General features: G+C 47.2%; 1 protein-coding gene across 3 annotated transcripts in view; it reads left to right on the forward strand.

The window, feature by feature from the left end:
• The first annotated feature begins 204 nt into the window (after nt 1-204).
• Nucleotides 205-13,885, forward strand: part of PRDM10 (PR/SET domain 10) — a 72,516-nt gene continuing 58,835 nt past the window's right edge. For 2 of the 3 annotated variants that reach the window (XM_074936624.1, XM_074936627.1), the window contains exon 1: nt 205-325. The gene's annotated coding sequence lies outside the window, so the exon portion shown is untranslated. Of the gene's footprint in view, nt 326-392; nt 409-13,885 lie in introns of those variants that run through there. The other variant, XM_074936625.1, reaches the window with a different exon arrangement.

A 13,885-nucleotide genomic window follows, 5' to 3' on the forward strand; every position in this document is an offset into this window, starting at 1 on the left:
TGATTGGCGAGCAGGCCCCCGGCGGAGCTGCGGTTGGATGAGAGCGGCGCTGTGATTGGTGGGTGGTGCTGGGGTGGGGTGGAAGCCCTGGCAAGGGTTCCCCCTTTCCTGTGGACTGGGGGGAGGGGGGGGGCTTTGCTTCACCTTCCCCCTGGGGACCCGGCCGCTTTGTGCTTTTTTGGGAGGGGGGTGCGTTTGCCCGGTCTCCCCGGGCTAGGGATTCCTGGCCAATCAGCATGCGGCACTGATAGCTGTTGCCAGGCAGATTATGGTAATGAGGTCCGGGCGGCCGCCCCCCCTCCTGGTCTGCAGCTACCATTGTGAGGTGAGGACAGGTGGGGGGGTTTGGGGCAGCGGCGGCGCCTGCGGCGGCGGCCGGGGCGCGGCATCCGCATGGGACCCCTTCAGGTAACGCGATGGGACGGTCCGGGAGGGGAGTCCGGCCCAGGGGCACTGCGGAGACATGCCAGGGATTTGGGCTTGTTGTTTTAGTCGCACCCAAGATGGCGCCGGAGCCGGCGGCTCCTTAGCGCTGGGGCTGGGACAAACCGTTCGCTCCCGCGGGTGGGGGGGAGTAGGGCGCTGTCATTTCCCCCCCACTTGCAGGAGAGGTACAGTCCGCTTCTTCCCCCCCTCCCCGATCGGGATCCCCCACCCGCCCCGGACAGGGGGGTAAGGGGCTGCCCCCACCCGACTTCCCCCCCTCCCGGATGGTACAGTCCGGACCCGGGCACCTCATTAACGGGGGGGGGTGGGTGTCGGAGCCATTTTACCCCCCCCCCCAACACGCTGGGCATTTTGCCCCTGTGTGGCCCGTTCATCTTCCCCTGCCCCCGTGGTTGGATCATTCCCCCTCCCCTCGGCTTCGGTCTTCTTCCTCTCCCAGCCCATGCGGCGCAACCTCTCTGCCTCTTCCCCCCTCCCAGTCCCAGAGTGGTTGGGGCTGAGTGACCGTTGGGTGCCAGGCCAGCCCTGGGGGCTGTTGCGCCTCACGCTTTGTCGAGGGGAGAGGAGTCTGTGCGGTGGAGAGGTCCTTGTTCTGATTGGCCAGAGGCTTCGCACCTCTGTCTCCCTTGGACCCTGGGGGGGAGGGGGGTCGCGCCCCCTCCTCTGATTGGCTGGTGCCGGGGGTGTCTTTGTGTGTATGTTGGGGAGACCGTTAGGCTCTAGGGCGGGGGAGAGGTTCTGCCCCCGACTCTGATTGGCTGGGGTGTGTCTTGTCCCCCTTCTCCGATTGGGGAGGGGAGGAGTGGGGGAGACCATGGGGCTGCAAGAGCCCAGTTCTATTGGTGGGGCTGTTTTTCTGCCCAGGCCGCCCCCCCCCCCCCCCGATTGGCTGTCAAGGGCGGGCTTGGCTGGTGCCCGCTCCTGGTGTGCTGGGGACTGAGGCCCACTGGGTTCCTCCCCACGCCCAGCAGGAGCCTGGAGGGTTGCCCGGCATGCAGGTTGAGGAAAGGAGCCGGGGCGTGGCAGGTATCTTGAGGGTGCTTGGGAGGTGCCAGTGCAGCACGCGGGGCCTCTCCCGATCGAAATGCGAATGAGCTGCCATGCAGCAACCTGTGCGGGACCCACATTTGACTTCGGGGGACAGGAACGTTTCAGGATTTTTCCATTTAAGCAATCGCTGTCCTCGAAATACTATGGCAGGGCTACCTTACCGTGACTACCGAGCCCAGCATTTTTGGCACTGTGCGTTTTTTTGTTGGGGGTGATCCTTCCTCCCTAGCTCATGGGACACGACTGTGGCCTTAAATCACCAGGGGGGCTGTTGAAATGGGACTGTATTGAGATACGCTGACAATTTGGGATCTCTGTCATAGAGCCAGCTTTTGTCTTCCAAATCTTTTGAGAAGTTTAAAACGGCATGATACTTTAATCTAGAGATTAAGCAAAAAGATAGAAACACTAGTAGAGGAAAGGAGAAAGAAATACAGAATTGGAGCAATTAGGAGATAAAACTTTGGGATGAGTGTGGTGAGCAAGAGGAGGAATACAACAAAATGACAGATGTAGGCTGGGGCGAACCCAAGTAGTATTGTAGTGTTGATACGTTTCTGTCACCTCCCTTTATGGAAATCTAAGAACGCTCTGTACCTGGATGTTCTGTACATGTCAGCGTGTGGCACATGTACTTTGATAAAGCCCCTTATTTTGCTTTTATCTTTTTCAGTTTCTGAGGCCTCTGGATTTTTTTTTTCATTAGGTAGCTTTATTTTACTACTGCACATATTGCTTACATAACACTGTAAGGGTATGTTGTAGTTTCCTGAACAATTTAACAGGCAAGGGCCCTGACTCAAATTGCTTGGAATCTAATAGGCTATGTCTACACTACAGCTTATGTCGGCAGAAGTTAAGTCACCGAGGGGTGTGAACCCCCTGAGCGATGTAAGTTACACCTACGTAAGCGCCAGTGTGGATAGCGCTGTGTTGTCAGGAGTGCTTCTCCTGCCCACGTGGCTTCTGCTGCTTGCTGAGGTGATTTAATTATGCCACCAGGAAAGCTCCTTTCTGTCGGCATAGAGCGTGTTCACCAGACGCACTGTTGAAGCACTGTACAGGTAGACATGCCCTAAGTCTAAGTAGTTTGATGTGTGGGAGATCAGTCTTAGTACCAGAAGGCAAAGCAGTATCTTAATAAGATTAGAGCAAGAAATCTTTGTGAAAGAAGGAAGTTTGAAGGAGACTGTACCAAATTTAGTGGGCAGCATAAAGACTAGAAGGCCAAGAATGGGAGAAAGACAAAGGGAGTAGTTAGAGGAGCTGATGTGTAGCAGCTAAGTTGACAAGAGGAGGTGGAGGATGAAATGAGGACACAGATTTAGGTAGGAGTTTGATGAAGTCATTGTAGTCCAGTCAAAAAGACTAGGACTGTTTCTTTGATAGACAGATCTGGGTGCAAATTACAGTCGGGAGTTTGTAAAAGGAATCATATTTCTCTTAGTAGAAGATTCCTGTTATAATTTGCAGCCCACGGTCAGTTGGTATGATTGCGTTCTGAGAAAATTCAAGCATCAGAATGTTACGCTGTCCTGGGATTCATTCAGAATGGTTGATTCCCTGTTATACTCCATGGTTAAAATAAATAGATTTTTAGCAGCTAAATCTAATAAACTGTGGGAAACGATTTAGGAACATCATAATGAGATTTTAGATCAGATAATATGATGATGGATGTGATATAAGAACCTAGATAGATCCATTCCACACAATTTGAGTAAAGATTTGTTTGTGTTTGGCCAAATTATTCTCTCTATTATATGGTTAAATAAATTGCAACCATTACTCCTGTCCTGGAAATAAATAGACTTTTGTGTCCTAGCTGTAAGTGTGATTTCCATCTCTATTCCACCAGTGAAATATAAATCTTGTGGTCCTACTTTACCTGATTACTAACATCCAACCAGAATGCACTAGAGCCAGAGTTCCTTGAAATAAATACGTTTTTGATGAATGAAAATTCAGAAAAAAGACAGCAGTCATGACTCAGTAGTCAGTGAGGTTAAACATATTGCACCTTCCAGCCTTCTTGCTGCCATGAGAGCAAATTCTTCCAAAGGTTCTCAGAAAATTTACTGACTTACCTCCCATGTGTGCTGGGATAATTAAGTTAAGTGTAGGATACAGCTTGTTACAGACACATGGGTTCCTACTTTTGAGCATAATAAACCATTTTGATATTAAAAGCTGGATGACAATTCACAGCATAATTTAGTATAAAACCCACCTTGCATGATGATCTTGCTGTCCTTGTATATGATTGATTAGTGGTGAAAGAGAGTATTCAATGCTCAGCACCAATAGCATTCAGCTAATAGCCGTTCCTGTTTTTGCTGTAAGGAACCTCAGCATGCAAACCTCTTCTGTAGCCTTGAGTAAATCAAAGCAACCCTTTTATGCAGCCAATATTGTAAACGGATTCTCATTTGAGATATTGCCATGGTTTTGTGATTCTCTGAGCTGAGAGGTGGACCATTACACTTGCATAGCTCCAGTCTTCTTCCATCTTTATCCTATCAGATCAGGGGCAACAAAGAATGTTTGGAAACCCCTTGATGTTGGTTTCTCTGTGGGATCTCCCTAGCTGGGTTCAGCGGGGGCACTGCTTTAACTCCAAGGGTCCTGCTGCAGAATCTGTCCTCTCCATTTATCAGAGTCTTCTGCATATTCTCACCATTGAGGAAAGGTGCCCTTTCCCCAACAGCAGGAATATAAAAGGGCAACACCCTTGAAATACATTATACTGTTAAGTATTTTGTATGTGTGTCCACTTCAGGAACCCCCATATCAAAAATCCCTATGGAAGAAGAACCAAAATATATTGAGCCCAGCTATTCCCAGGAGAAAAATGCTACCTCCAGCCACGGTTTCCAGCTGAGCGACTCTGATCTGAGAATGTCTACACTACAGCTTATGTTGGTATAACTTATGTCATTCAGGGGGGTAAATAAATCACCCCCCAAGCAACATAAGTTACACCAACATAAGCGCCAGTGTGGACAACACTGTCAGTGGGAGACCTGTGGGAGACCTTCTCCCACCGACATAGCTTCTGTTGCTCACGGGGGCTGGAGTAATTAAGTCGACAGGGGAGCTTAGTGTGGCGACAGAGAGCTTACAGGGGTGCTGCGCCACTGTAAATTCTCTAGTGTAGCCATGCCCTGAGTCTCCTCATAAGGAGATGAAAGAAATCACTCTCCTTCTTTGCTTCCCTGAAAAAAAGGTGGAGAAAGAATTACTGTGGTGGCCAGAAGATATTGGTATGGTGGAAGCTGTTAATGGATGCCATCAGGCAGGTCTTTGATCTATAGACCAGGGGTTCTGAACCTTTTTCTTGCAGAGGCCCCGCTCCCCCCAATATGCTATAAAAATGCCAGGGCCTGGCAGAGGGTGGGGGGGAGAGCGTGAGCCTCTGGGCCAGGGAGACCCTTGGGCATAGTTTTACTTCTATGCGGGGGGGCAAGGGCTGGCGAGGCTTGAGCCAAGTCCACACAGCAGGGTGTAGGGAGGGAGCGCCACCTCCATCCCTTGACTCACTCAGGAGACCACCCAGCCTATCTGGGCTGTACGGGGACGCAACCAAAAATATAACTCTGGGGGGGTGTCAGTTCAAAAAGTTTGAAAATAGCTCAGGGTGCAGGCAGAGGGTAGCTAGGGGCTGTGTGAAGTGAGGGGACTAGCTCAGGGTGCAGGGAGGGGGATAGCTAGGGGCTGTGTGCGGGCGGGGGGTAGCTCAGGGGGCAGCTTGGGCCTGTGTACGGGTCGGGGGGGCTCCCAGTGCGGCTCCCAGCTTCAGCGGGGAGGGGGCGCTGGGGTTCCCTGCTTCAGCCATCCACTGTTCCTGGCTTGGGGGGGGGCATCAGTTTCAGCCCTGCACCACTCCTGGGCTGGGAGGGGGAGGGGGTGCAGGCTTCAGCCCTGCGCCTCTCCTAGCTTCAGTGCTGGGGCTCGGGAAAATTGGGTTTCAGTAATGAGGCTCCACAGCCCCCCCTGAAAGGGCTCACAGACCACCAGTTGAGAACCGCTGCTATAGACAATCACAGACCTGGTTAAAGTCATGGGTGTGCTAAACATCCTTCTTTCTGGCTGGCTGGAAGGAGCAATTAAATGTTCCTTTATGAAGCGAGATAACTGAAAACTATAGAAGCTTCTGGCCAAGGCAGTGGGCTACATGACAAGGCTTGAGAAAAAACTAACCCTGGGAGAGTAAGAGGGTTTCCCTGGTACTGGTTGTAAATGCAGGGGCTAGAAGATTGTTTTGACAGGCTCTTTGTGAGAGGCAGAGAGCCAGCAGACAACCAGCAAAGCAGTCATGAGCATGACCCAGAAAAGGATCAGAGTGACAGCTCCTTGAGCACAGAACTGACTGGAGGAGCAGACTTGGAAATAGTGAGCAAGGAAACTGCCTGCTGTTTTTTTGTTTCTACTGTATTCAGGGATGCAAGACTTTGTGTATATTCTTTGTAAATAAATAGGATTGAACCAAAGAATGTAGCTGAGTGTTTCATCAGTTTCTCTGCCTAATGGAAACAACACTGCAAGGCCCTATGTATTGGCTAACCATCCAGACCAAACAAGCAACACTATCTGTGCCCCAAAAAATGTGAAGCGAATGTCCTGTGCTCAAACACCATAGCAATTATTGTAATGTAAGAACCTAAATAGAAGAGAAAAGAAATGGAATCATATGAGAGGAGGAGAGCCTCTCAAGAAAGCAGTTATATAGGCAGTGGACAAGGAGCAGATGTCTTTTCCCTCTAAGCAGATGGAAATATATATATCATTTCATAGAAATAAGCCCTACTTGTGGGGCTTCTCTGCCTCCATATTCATTGGACCAGAAAACAGGTACTTACCATAAGATGACCTCGGAACTGACTCAGAATCAACTTATTTCAGAGCACTTTGCTGTAACATGACCTCAGCATGATTCACCACCTTGCCTGCCTAAAGATCTGTGTCCCATGGGGAAGACTCCTCAACTTTGCAACTCTTGGGGCTTCTGCTTTGAACAGGTAGTAAGGAGTATGCAACAGAATCTCTTAGCACCCTCCCTCCCTTCAACCTCTTCATAATCAATTCTTCCTTCTTCTCAGTTTGTCCATTTTCCCCAAGAACTCCAGATTCAGGAAGTTAGTTCAGACTGGAGTAATAGAAGTTGTTCTAAGGAAAGAGAGGTACCAGGAAGTCAACTCTTCCTTCTTGGTTTTCAAACACTTTGGTGGAGATGGGAATTCTGGATTTATATTTCTTTCTCCAGAATTTCTGAGTCATCCCCAGTTCAATATCACTGTTCCCCAATCAATAATCTGCTTAGTTTACTGGACTGAGAAGCACAGGGTCAAAGCAGTTCATCCTAAATCGAATTGACCAGATCCACATCAGTGGATACCAGTCTTTTCAGCTGGGGAGACCATTCAAACAATCAGTTAATGCAGGGGCCAACTCTTGCAGCATCAGCTTTCCAGAACTAAGGTATGTCATTAGCTCTCATAAGGTAAAATTATCAGCATGTCTTCATTATAGCCAATACTATGACCATGGCCTACGCTTGCCAGCTAGGGGACACCAAACCTCATTCTTTGTACAAGAAAGTGATGTACTTTCTCAGGTATTCAGAGATAAATATAGCCTCTCTGAAAGTCTTTGATACTGAAAGGGAGCTCTTTGCCACTGTCTTCTAGCTCAGTCGGAAGTGAGTGGATTCATCATAATGGAGTTTTCAAACCTTCCTTCTCAAAAAGTTAGGAAACCCCAGTAATAACATCATGCAGGGAAAACCAGTGCTTTGGCTAGACCCGTAGTTCATGTATTTTCTGAGGCTGCCAGCAAGAATGCAAGCTGCAGTTTTGGTGATACGGATACTTGTCCACCGGAACTTGAACTGAGAATCCCATTAAAGCCAATAGCAAAACTCACATTGACTTTGGTGGGGCTGGATTTCACCTCCCATCCGCAACTCACTTCACAGTGATCTGATGATACAGGGGCTGATGTAGACTTCTGATTCAATGAGTACTGGAGGGTGGGGAACTGGGGGGGTAAGAGAGGGCTCAGGCCTTTGGGGTTGCTGTCTTCCCTGTGGAGATGGGGGGCTCTGCCCTGCGTGCAGCTGGGGGTCTGCTTCCAGTTCTATCTCTCCCTGAGCTCCAGACCCACTGCTGATGGGAGCGGTATCCCCGAATCTGCGCCTGCCGCCGAGCTCTTGCCCTGGCAGGTTGACTTGGGCCCAGCATGATGATGCCAGTGGTGGTGATAGTGGGATCTGGGACAAGCAAGTTGCTCCCTGCACTACCTATGGCAGGTGCCAAACCTGATTGGTGCTGAAACTGCATACGCCAGTTTGCAACTCCGTTCACTCAAATTTGGCCTGGTTGTCCCTCCATCAGACCAGGACAAACCGACCCTTCGTTGGAGGGGTGGCCAGGCTGAATTTGAGTGAATGGCATTGCAACCTGGCACAAGGGGTCACAGTGCCACTCTCTCAAATTTGGCCTGGCAGCGCCTGCATCGTGATGGGGGGACAGCTAGGCGAAGCTTGAGATGGGGGTCCTGTGCAAATGCACTGAGTGCATATTGGTTGGTCTGGGCCTGATTTCTGTGAGTGCAGTTGCACCCGTGGACTTCAACTAGAGCTGCCCTGAGGTGCTAATAAGTTAGTCGCTACTGTTGTAAACTGGATTCAAACTGGTGGTCTAGAAATGAAGAACATTGTTCTCTTCTGTCCGCATCTGAAGCCTTCCAAGTGTTTAAAAAGGTTTGTGTGTGTGTTTGTTTTTTAATTATTAATTTGGTTAAAGACATTTTGTGTTATGGAAGATATTTACCAAATAGAAACATCAGTTTTCATATAAATGACAGACATTGCTGCTGGAATTCACTCTGAGGTGGTTACACTGGTGTACAAAAGTAGAGGGTATTTATTATTCTGTATTTGTTATAAAGGTGCCACTGTCCCTGTGCAAATGACTTTCTTAGCTGAACGGTTATTTTCTGCAAGTAAAAGGTTAGACCCCTGTTATTCAGAGAATAAATTGAGACAAATTAAGAATTTTACGTTTGTAAAATTTAGTAACCAGTATACGAAACAGCTCCTGGCCCTGACACTGCAGTAACAGAAATACCAAGTGACAGATTATTTGTCATTCTCTAATTCAAAATCCATCATATCAGTAAATGGTTGAGCAGCTTTATTTTCTAGTGAACATTTCTCAGACTAAGGGCATGACTGAATCAATGTAAGTGCAGCTGCTTGTGCATCAGGAGCTCCTTAAAACTGTCTGCTTAGCGCAGGGTCTGTACAGGAGATACTGCCTGCTTTACTCTTTCTGTATTTTCTACACAGTGGACGCTGAGGGATCTTTGTTTATTGTATCAAAAAAAGGAACACTTTTTGGTTTCATTGTGATCCAGGATTTTCCGTCCAACCACTAAAAGTTCCCTTCATGCTAATATTTTTAGTCTTTCAAATGTGCTATCCTAAAATTCTTCCTTCTCTGCCTTTTACAATGTAAAGTAATATCAAATAAACAATTTAAGCCAGCAAATCTCAACCTTTTACCACTTGGAACCCAGAAACTAGCCATGGCATCTTGCTGTGACCAATCCAAGTGGGTTTTAGCCCACAAAATCTTATGCCCAAATAAATTTGTTAGTCTCTAAGGTGCCACAAGCATTCCTCCTTCTTTTTGTTGATACAGACTAACACAGCTACCACTCTGAAACCAAATCCTACAGTTTTTTGTGTACCTGTCCTTGGGTTCATGGCAAGAAACTATGACTGGTATATGGGTCCTGATGCAGGTGGGCTATTGCTGGGTAGTATGCAGTGGAACAAGTGCTTTATGATGAGGGTATTAATCGATGGGAACTGGGATTGTTTAGTCTGCAGAAGAGAAGAATGAGGGGGGATTTGATAGCTACTTTCAACTACTTGAGAGGTGGTTCCAGAGAGGATGGTTCTAGACTATTCTCAGTGGTAGAAGAGGACAGGACAAGGAGTAATGGTCTCAAGTTGCAGTGGGGGAGGTTTAGGTTGGATATTAGGAAAAACTTTTTCACCAAGAGGGTGGTGAAACACTGGAATGTGTTACCTAGGGAGGTGGTAGAATCTCCTTCCTTAGAAGTTTTTAAGGTCAGGCTTGACAAAGCCCTGGCTGGGATGATTTAATTGGGGATTGGTCCTGCTTTGAGCAGGGGGTTGGACTAGATGACCTCCTGAGGTCCCTTCCAACCCTGATATTCTATGATTCTGTGGTGTTGGGTGGTGGTATGGGTTGGGATGAGATTGAGGGTGTTTGGATGGGGAACTGACTAAGAAGTCTGGGTGAGGGTAGCTCATATGTTGGGGATAGCAGGGCCCATGACGGGGTTGATGTTGGGTGCAGAGTTGTGAATGAGGTGCGTCTGTCTATGCCCAGTGCTTAGCTCTGGGCCATGCCACTTCTGTTTCCCCCAGAGCTGCATGCTGTGAATGTGAGAGCTGAATACAAATTGGTTAGGGGATGGGGCAGAACGGGGAGGAGGTGGGGGCAGCCACAGAAGGTGAGGGGAGGAGGAAGGGGGAGGGAATTGCTCCTTCCCTTCCTTGTCCTTGCCCCTGCTAAGTCCAGTTAGCCCTAGTTTCTTTTTTCCATGTAATTGGTGAGTTTTAACCACCCTGTGGTGTGGGTCAAGCCCCTTCACTTGAGAATTCCTGAATTAAGCTCATTATTTTGTACATTTCCAGTTTTCCAAGTTGCTGCTGAGGTGCACACCTGCATTTTGTCTTGCCCCAATCTTCCCTCCAATTTTGGGGAATCTCAATGGAATAATATATTATTTTGTGTATGATTGTTTCAAAGAAGTTGAAGAATTAATAATAGCGTTGCAGTTACGGACAATATATGACAAGGGGAAGAAGTGAGACATGAGAAGGTATCAAAGGAATAAAGGCAGGTTTACACATGAGGCTTGGAAAGAGATGGAGAATTGTAGAGGCAGGAGACTGGAGCAACATTGAGATTTTGGAAAGGTCAAAGAGGAAGCAAGTGCTGGAAGAGAAGAGGGACAGAGTCTGTGAGGTTTGCAGGTGTCCCCAGAGGATTTTAACAAAAGTAGGGCAATTTTAAACTGTATCCTGAAATGAATGAGGAGCCAGTGGAATCGTCTGAGGAGTTTGCTGATGGGGTTGCACTTTATAGATTTGAGAAGACAGGCAGCTGCATTCTACATGTGCTGGCATCTGGAGGGCGGGACCTAATAAAGGGAAATGTGTGGGTTTCACCTCACACCATATCCTGCTGTGTTGTTTATGCTGCATTCTATTGGTATCCTGTTTCTTTCACACTCAAGCATGATGATATGATGTATTTCTACCCATTAGCATTGCAGCCCTTGTGACATCACCTGATTCCATACTGAGTGAGGCATGGCTGCTATTTTGAGGAGGAAAATGCTCTCTTCAGGGGTGCTGTAAATGGTTTAGCATATTGCACATTGGCATACTGCTTAACATGCTGCTTATGCTCTATATAGGTCTCAGGGATGCTATAGAAATGCAAGTAATTGAGTTACATCAGGTTCACACTGCATCTGCATGCATCCCTTCTGACTCAGCAAAATCTCCCATTGGCATATTTGCACGGATATTCCTGTATTCCTAAGGTGTCAAACTTCTACACGTGGTGTGGAAAAGCCCCCAAAATATTTGGAAAGAGAAATGTATACATGTAGAGAATGATCCATAGACAGGTAGCATGGATAGAAGAGAGTATTCCCTCATTATGCCAGATGTTTGGGTATCCCAGGCAAAGGACAAGGCCCATGCAAGTCACCTTCTAAAATATGCAGAAGCCCAAGAAAAGATCTTTCATCTATAATTTAATGGAGGCACCAGTCAGAATGATGGACTAACACAGATTCGACAAACTTTCCATATAATTAAAATTAATTGCGATCTTGTGCATAGGCTATATTTGAAGAAACGAGGTTGTAATTAAGCTAAATATTAATGAGAATTGTGTCTTGTTTTTATGGTTTTATAGCAGGGGTGGCCAAACTTATTGGCCCTCTGAGCCACATATGACAATCTTCAGAAGTTCGAGAGCCAGGGCACACCTGCCAGGAGCCGGGGGTTGGAGCTTTAGCCCCGCTCCTGCTGAAGCCCTGAGCCCTGGCAGGAGCGCCCCTCAGGGCTGAAGCCCCAAGACCCCCCTCCTCGCTGGGCAGAAGCCCCTACCACACCATGCTGCTGCAAGGCAGAGGTCCTGAGCTTCCCCCACCCAAGTCTGGTAGGTGGAGAATGGGGGGGGGGGCGGGATGGGGTGGGACTGGGGTGCTCTGTGTGCCACACTTTAATGGTAAAAGAGCCGCATGTGGCCCGCGAGCCACAGTTTGGCCACCCCTGTTATATAGGCTACAGACAGTAAAGTAAACAGTTCATGTAACCCTTAAGTTGGGCCATTGTGAAGTCACTGTCAACTCACTCAGTTACCACCCTTTCTCAACAGCTAATCTAAACGCAACATTTCTGTTGGGTGTAATGAGTCAGAGGGAGACTGGACACATGTCAAGAATTTTCCTTGGTAGATGACTTGACCCAACTGTCACTGCCTTTTAAAAGTTCCATAGCCACATGCCAGCTTGGGTATCTGTTACTCCACTGTGCACTGAGCCAGTACTGCTGGGAGAACTGAGAAAAGATCATAGGGGAGCCCTGAGGTGCAGAGACGTTAGCACTTATTTCTTATAGGTCAGAAAGCTGGAGTGGATCTTGAGGATGCATTTGGAGGGAAGAATAGCAACCTCCCAGATTAATTCAAGGAGAGTCACCTATGCATAAGGATCAGCAAGGAAACTTCTTTCAGCCTGTCCCCTTAGCGTCCTTCTATGAGCTCAGTTATAAAACTTATTCAGGTCTGGTCTGCACCTCAAACTTAAGTTGACCAAGGTACATTGCTCAGGGCTGTGAAAACTTGCATGCCCATGCAATTGCAATCTATAGTTAGGTTGACCTCACTCCCAGTGTAGACACAGCTAGGCTGACAGAAGGATTCTTCTGTTTACCTAGCTACCACCTCTCAGAAAGGTGGATTACCTACATCAATGGAAAAACCCCTTTTGTTGATGTAGGAAGTGTCTACACCATGGCGCTATAATGGCAAAGCTACAGCGCCGTAGCTGTGCTGCTGTAGTGTAGACACCCTCAGGTATTTACATTTCCTGGCATTCTCGCCTTCAATGTCTCAGGGTGGAAAGTGACTTCTAACTAAACCATTTTCAAACTTTCTGAAGTCGTGGACTCTTTTTCAAAGGCCTTGTCTCCACTAGAAGTCTTTTGCTCCAATTTAGCAGCACTGGCGCAAATGCACTGCAGTGGTTACAAAGAGACTTGCAAATTCACTTGTGCCTTGTTCCAGGGAAAAGTGTTTTGCTATATATTCTGATTATTACAATGGAAGGATAAAAAGACTGATGAAGAACCAATTTTTGATAGCCATGTATTGCAGCTATATAGCCATTCAAATCGAACAATAACTTACCAGATTTCTTTTTACACTAATTGAATCAAAGGCACGAACAAGTTCTGCAGATTCTCAAAAGAAGGTGGTTTTCAGAACCAACATGGTCTAGTAGTTACAACAAGTGACTGGGATCGAGTATTCCTGGATTCTATATGTGGCCTTGGACAAATCACTTACTTCTCTGCCTCAGTTCAGCTATGGTGTAAGCAAAATTTCTTCATCTGTAAGCAGTGAAATCTTCACTGTTCTCTGAACAGAATCTAAATACATCAGGCCAGATCTTCAGCCACCGTATAACAGCATAGCTCCATTGAACTGGAGCTATAATGGAACTATGCCAGTCGATAGAAGCTGAGTCTTTCACCCACTGAATGTAGAACAAACTTCCTCTCTTCCTGAGATTTGGTTTTATCAGTAACTCAGAGCCACAGCAAAAATTTAAACTACACTCTATGCTTTCTCCCTAAGCTTGGTTGTTCCTGGTGTTTTCCTGCTGTGATTATATTGTAAAGTTCAGTTTGGGGCCAAAGACTCATCCCAACCTCCCTTATATTCAACATAGAAGAGCTATTCCTACCGCCATGAGCCAGCAGGAATGAATCAGCATCTGCCTTCAAGATTCCAACACCTGTTTAAAGGGGGAATCAGTCAAAAAACTCTGCCACCCTGTTACACCATCTGTTAATTGGTTATATTCATGCCTTCCACTTAATTCAATGCTTGGTTTACTTGATCAGATTCTTAGTAACCAAATCTCTCTCTGTCTCTGTCTCTCTCGTGTATGGGTGTAAATAGAATAAATAAACCAAACAATAAAACTTCAGCATTTATTTTGATCCATTTTGATTGTTTTAGGCAGGTAGTTATTGGATAATTGATTA

This window comes from Natator depressus, chromosome 22, assembly GCF_965152275.1.
Source record: "Natator depressus isolate rNatDep1 chromosome 22, rNatDep2.hap1, whole genome shotgun sequence".
Lineage (NCBI taxonomy): Eukaryota > Metazoa > Chordata > Testudines > Cheloniidae > Natator > Natator depressus.